The sequence below is a fragment of the Pogona vitticeps genome, chromosome 4 (assembly GCF_051106095.1).
Source record: "Pogona vitticeps strain Pit_001003342236 chromosome 4, PviZW2.1, whole genome shotgun sequence".
Classification (NCBI taxonomy): domain Eukaryota; kingdom Metazoa; phylum Chordata; class Lepidosauria; order Squamata; family Agamidae; genus Pogona; species Pogona vitticeps.
In genome coordinates this window covers 86483563-86489562 of record NC_135786.1, presented here as the reverse complement: position 1 = coordinate 86489562, position 6000 = coordinate 86483563, and the positions used below count along the sequence as shown (strand labels likewise).

The following is a 6000-nucleotide window of genomic DNA, read 5'->3' as shown; positions in this document are numbered from 1 at the left end:
ATGCACTGGGCATCTCAGCTTGATCTACTGTGTGTAACAAGGGATCAAAGTCGCGGTGGATGGTCTCCACTTTAGATTTTAAAAATGCCACAAGTTGGTCACAGGAAATACTAGAGGGAGGTCTACCACTGTGGCTAACTCCAGATAGATTGCGTACTATACGGAAAAGTTCTGCCTGCTGGTTGTGAGCTTTGCTTATCCGGTCAAAGAAGAATGCTGTTCTAGCAAACTTTACCCTAGCTAGTTAAAGGTTAGACGCAATCCTGGCAGTTTTTAAATTAGTTTCCATCAGGGCCTGTGGCGATCCCCCTTTGCGCCCTTTATATCTTTGGGCTCCACAAAGGTGAACACGTCCTTTTCGCTGCCACCAGGTATTCTCTTAATACCAATACAATTCCCACACACTTAGGAGCTACTCAAAGAACTTAGGAATCAGGGGTTTTGATCAAACTTTCTTTTATTAAAGAACAAAAATTATAAGGAGAATCAAATATAACTGTTTCAGGTGTTCAATTTTTAAATCATGTATTCAGTCACTGGAATTATTTATATTATGCTTATGCGTTTATTCCTGCTTGTTCAATATGATGTAAACTGTTCAAGTCTCTTTCCTAACCCCTCTAATCTATTCCTAAACCCTAACACTCTCTCAATAACTTCTTGTCCCTACTTCTCTCTATCCCTGTCTTATTCCAACTCTCCCTTTAACTCTCCCTTCCAGCTGTCTTAACTGTCATTCTGACTCCGCCCCTCCTGCTCTATCTTCTGAATGACATGCAGGAATGACGTCATATTTTGGGTTCTGCTACAGGGCTCTTCTCCAAATGCTCTCTGGCCTTCTCAGATTATGCTTCATGGCCCTCAGCTGCCCGTTAAACAAGGGAGCTGGTTGGGCTTGATAGGAGAGCTGGTGTTTAGGTACAATCATGTCGACCGCCCTGGTGGTGGTGGTATACCAGCCATCCACCAGAGCATTGACAGGAGCACCAACCAGCCGGAATCCCCCGCATGGTATCTTGGAATCCATCAGGATCCAGTAACCTGCAGGGGCAGACCATCTTAATGGGTCCAAGCTCCCTGTGGGAGGGAAGTGCCACTGAGATGCTGCATTTAATTAGGTGGTGATCCAACCATGACAAAGGGGCTGATACCAAGTCGGCCCTCCCCATGAAGGGAAGTGCCATTAAGAGGCTGCATTTAATTAGGTGGTCATCCGATCATGACAAGGGAGCTGATACCAAGTCAGCCACCATTGGAGCATGCTCTCTCTGCTCAGCAGCAAAGACCAGATCCAGCATATGGCCGCCCATGTGGGTAGAACCATTAACTTGCTGGATCAAGTCCAATGAAGCCATGGTTTCCAGGAACTCATGAGCTGGGCCAGAAACCTCAGCCTTCACGTGAATGTTAAAGTCCCCAAGGACCAATAGTCTGGGGGGCCTCAACAGCACCATGGAGATGAAATCTGCCAGCTCCAGCAGGGACTATTCATCCATTCATGTGGAATAAATAAAATATTAAGAGTGTGTAATTAAGCACTTAGGGATTTTTTTTGTTATTGAAAGAATCTCAATTCAATATTGTCTTCTAGAGCAGTGGTTCTTAACATGGGCGATAATGCCCCCCAGGGGGCGATTTCATTTTTCAGGGGGGCGGTAGAATGAAAAGGGGCGGCGTGGGGGCACTGGAGCAGAAGGGGACGGTAGGGGGTGCTGGAGCAAGCCAAACCTGTGAAGATGGCTGCAGCCTTTTTACAATGTGCATGAATATATATTTTCCTCCAATCTTAATTTAGTTTCAGAGTTTTTGTTTTGAAATTTTTAGTTCCTGCATTGCGGTTTGTTTTTATGCCCTTTTTATATTTCTTTTTGAGTCTTAAAATTCGCTTGCAACTAAATCATTAAATGTTACTTTTGGGGGGCATTTCATTTTCTTGGAATTGAATTTTGTTTTCAGGGGTCATTGGATTTAAGTGTCTTAAATAAATAAATAAATAAATAAATAAATAAATAAATAAATAAATAAATAAATAAATAAATAAATAAATAAATAAGATATCACCGCGGGGAGGGGGGCGATGATAACTTCCTCAATGGCTCAAGGGGGCGTTTCTTTCAAAAAGGTTAAGAACCACTGTTCTAGAGGCCGAGGCCTTACAAATATGCGTGACTTCTCAGCGGTGGCTCCTTTCTGTAGCATAAATGGTTATCTTTAATTTTTTTTAGCACCTGGACAAACATTATTAAACACAAAAAGGTAAGTCTGAAGTCATTTTAGCTGTTTCTTTCTTTCTTCATGTAAAATAGATTGGCTTTAGCATGAGTGAGTCTTTACATGCTTGCCGTCTGCTGGTCTTTGAAGCTAACTTAATTCCTTAATATCTGAAAAGTATTCATTACTGCACAAAGTTTTATGACTAAAATCAAACATGCTTTTGCATAAATAATGGTTTTCAGCTTAATGCTGTGTGTATTTAAATTCAAGTTACATTAATCACGTGGTATAGCCTGGGCTAGCAGTTAAATCATGTAATAATCTTCCTCTACCAGTTAGTAAAACCACAACTACATAATTATAAAAGTAATGAATTGTTATGGTTACAATGCAGAAGAAGTGATGTTATGCCTTGTTAAGTTACACTTGTAATGTAATGCAGCTGTGCCTTCATTGTTGCTAAAAGGAACTAGTGACAAGGAACTTGTAACTAGTTATTTCCAAGCTGTGAAATAATAGATCAGCTTCTGCTCTGTTATTTGTGAAAATATGCTTTCCACTTAAGTTGTGCTAGGCTATCTTCTTCTTAAACCTTGCTACACAGAGGCAGTGCTGACTAGAATGTGATAGCTGGCATCTTCAGATGCTCTCTGTTCCTCCCATCAGCCATCATGTCACATTGAAAGTCTTGCTAGAAATACATGTTGAAGCACTTTCTTTTAATTTAAACAGCAGCCGCAAGGCAGTTACATGACCTTACTGGCAGGAAAAAGTAACATTACAGGCAGAAAGGAAGCTGGTGCCAGATCCATTCAGATTCAGTAGGGTTCACTCCATAATGATTGAGATGCTTCTCCTGGGACTCCGGTTCGTACAGGTGACAGGATGGAAGTCCATTGCCAGCTCTCAGGGGATAAGGAATTCAGCACTTTAGAGCCACCCTAATTCTGGATACGTTTTGTGGAGTCTGGAAATGCAAACCTCTGTAGAAATAATGAGAACTCCGGTCTCCTGGGTTTATCAGGTTTTGTGAGGAGGCAGCTGGAGCGTCTTTGCACGGCAGACTTTGAAAGCAGGTGGCCTCTATTACTTATTGAATCAGTTTAGCATGCCTGGGAAGGAAAAGAAGATGAGGAAAGGTTGCCTGGCTTCAGAAGAGAGAAGGGTGTGTGTGTGTGTGTTGGAGGTGAGAGGAATAAAGGGAGGGGGCAAATGGGTTGGTGTCATGAGTTTTGGGGGGACATAGACGGCAGTATAAAGATATTTTTGATCTGCCTCCCCCCTCCCCTGGCTTCTGTCCTAAAATAGTTTTTAATAGGATCCTGGCTTTTCTAGATAGCACGTTTGAAATGGAACAGTAGGAATTAATAGCAGTCAAAATTCTATCTGATATAAGGTGAATAATATGTGTGTGTTTGTATGTGCGTTCCTTGGAAGCAGAGAAGTCCCATCTTTTCTAAATCCTACATCCCCCAACAAGAGAGAAACCAAACTAGTCCTTTTGAAAAAAAAAAGGGAATGAAAAATGAATATGTGAATAAAATATGGCTCCCTTCAACAACTCTTCAGTTTTCTGGCTTTTTCTCACTGATCCCCACCTTACCCTTCTCCATTCTCTTGCTGCGCATGACTCATTTCCCGACTTTGTGACCAAGGCTTTCTCTGAGTTCCTGGCCCTGAGATTCAGGAGATAAAGAAAAATTTAAAAAAGGAGAGCGAGAGGGAGAGGGAGGTTATCAAATGAGCAAGCTGCCTTAAATTATTTAGAGCCACCCCCTTCCTTTGTTCCCTGTCTTTAAGTTTTCGATCAGAAGCACACTTCTGTCTGCAAATGTCTTTCTTGGTTGGGAAGCGAGGGAGAAGAGAAAGGTTTGAAAGAAACACACCTGGAGTCCCTGACAGTTCTAAGGCCAGAACACACACGACAGCCATCCGTGGGATGTCTTTGCGACACCATGTTGTGCAAATAACCTTTCATATACTTTGTGTAACTTGGGAGGAAGAGACTCAGAGAAGCTGGCAGCTCTTCCTTGTAGAACAAGTGATGTTTTGTGGCACGTACTTATTTAAGGTGGTTTCATTGTGTTTGTAGCCCAAAGGGCTTTTGCGCTGCTTATACACGATGACTACAAAGTCAGATGTGCAATCACTGCAAGGGCTTTTGGTCTAAAAAAACAACACAGAAGGGGAAAAAGGAGTGGAAAGGAAAAAACAAGGGAAAAGCAAGGTGTCATTCTGTAGGATGGGTAGAACAGCTTTGTTTCTCACTTCATCTTCCTTTGCTATAGCTTATAGGCATGACTGCTAATGGTAACATTTCCAGCAGCAGGGGAGCAGCCATAGGGTTCTCCAGGGGTGTGTGTGTGTGTGTGTGTGTGTGTGTGTGTGTGTGTGTGTGTGTGTGTGTGTGTGTATGTGTATGTGTACATAAGCACACGTGTGATCTGCCACACTGCTGAGTCTGCAGCCTGATTTCTTGCCTTATAAGAAGGCTTACCCTGTATCTTGGGACTCAGGTCAGCCAGACACAACCCACCAGGGGTGTACTGCACTCCCTCTGCTTTGTAGCTCTGGGCTAGCTCCAGTATATAAAATGTCTTACATGTACAATAAGGATTACCTTAACTGACTGCCCTGAGGAGCTTCAAGTGGTGTTGCCATTGGCTTCATTTTGGCACCGAGCTAATACCTGGCTCTTTGTGAAATCTTTTGGGGATTAGGTGGAGGAGTTCGATTACAGTGGACAAATGGCGAAGCGAGTTTGTTTTAAATTATTCTAAATCATTTAAAACTTCTCTTTGTTTAAATTGCTTTCTGCTGTGGAGCACCTCCTGGGCTCTTTAGATCCAAGGTGGGGCATAACTGTTTTAAAACTTAGATCCCTGTTGTTCGAGTGATGTTTCTGTTTGACTTACACAGTCAGAGACCCAAGTTAAAACCGAGTTAAGACAATGCAACAGTAAGAACAAGATGAAACTAATTGAAAAGCTTTATTTCCCACCCAGAAACACAGATACACCCTCAGTAAGACAGCTGCTCAAGGGCTTCAGATTTGTTTTTGGAATACAACTCCTCAAATTCCACAGGTAGGCATGGCGTCTGGGGAATTCTGGGAACTGTAGTCGAAAAACATGGCTCTCCCCACCTCTAATAGCCACTGTTTCGTTCACTACCGAATTCCCCAGAAACTACATTTTTCTGTAGTATTATTATTTCGAGGTGGAGAAGGGATTATTTCAGTTTTCAGAAAAATATGCTGCCACATTTTTCTTTGAAGTGCTCCAGAACAATATTGCATTCAAGTTATGGCATTGACCACCAATGGCCACAAACTCAGCCAAATGTGTGTGTGTTTTAACATCCAGGATATATTATGTATACCAATTTAAACAGTGAAACAGAGTAAACAATTTAAACAGAGTAAACAATTTACTCTGTCTGGGGAACAAAGCAGCTGACAGGCAGGGGAAACATGTTTGAAATAAGTAGTACGATACCGATGAGCTCATTTACAGAAACTGCCTTGTGGTATAATGGTTAAACTGCAGTACTGCTGTCAAATGGCCTGAGTTCAATCCTGATGGATTCAGGTAGCCAGCTCAAGGTTGACTCAGCCTTGCATCCTTCTGAGGTCAGTAAATTGAGTATCTAGCTTGCTAGCAGCACACTTTACTTTATTCACAAGTGCGTGTTTGCTTTTGGCACCCTGAAAAGTGGCAATAGGTAATGCTTACTCTATTTTTCTTGCTGATCCATATCCTATTGATGTTTACAACAATGTGTAAT

The 6000-nt window shown here is 42.1% G+C and overlaps 1 long non-coding RNA gene across 1 annotated transcript; it reads right to left on the bottom strand.

Annotated features, from left to right (window-relative positions):
• Positions 1-1695: 1695 nt before the first annotated feature.
• Positions 1696-3902, bottom strand: LOC144588788 (uncharacterized). The gene is made up of 2 exons (XR_013544493.1): positions 3818-3902; positions 1696-3326 (listed from the first exon to the last, which is right to left on the bottom strand). It is a non-coding gene; the product is annotated as an uncharacterized LOC144588788 (long non-coding RNA).
• Between the last annotated feature and the right edge of the window lie 2098 nt (positions 3903-6000).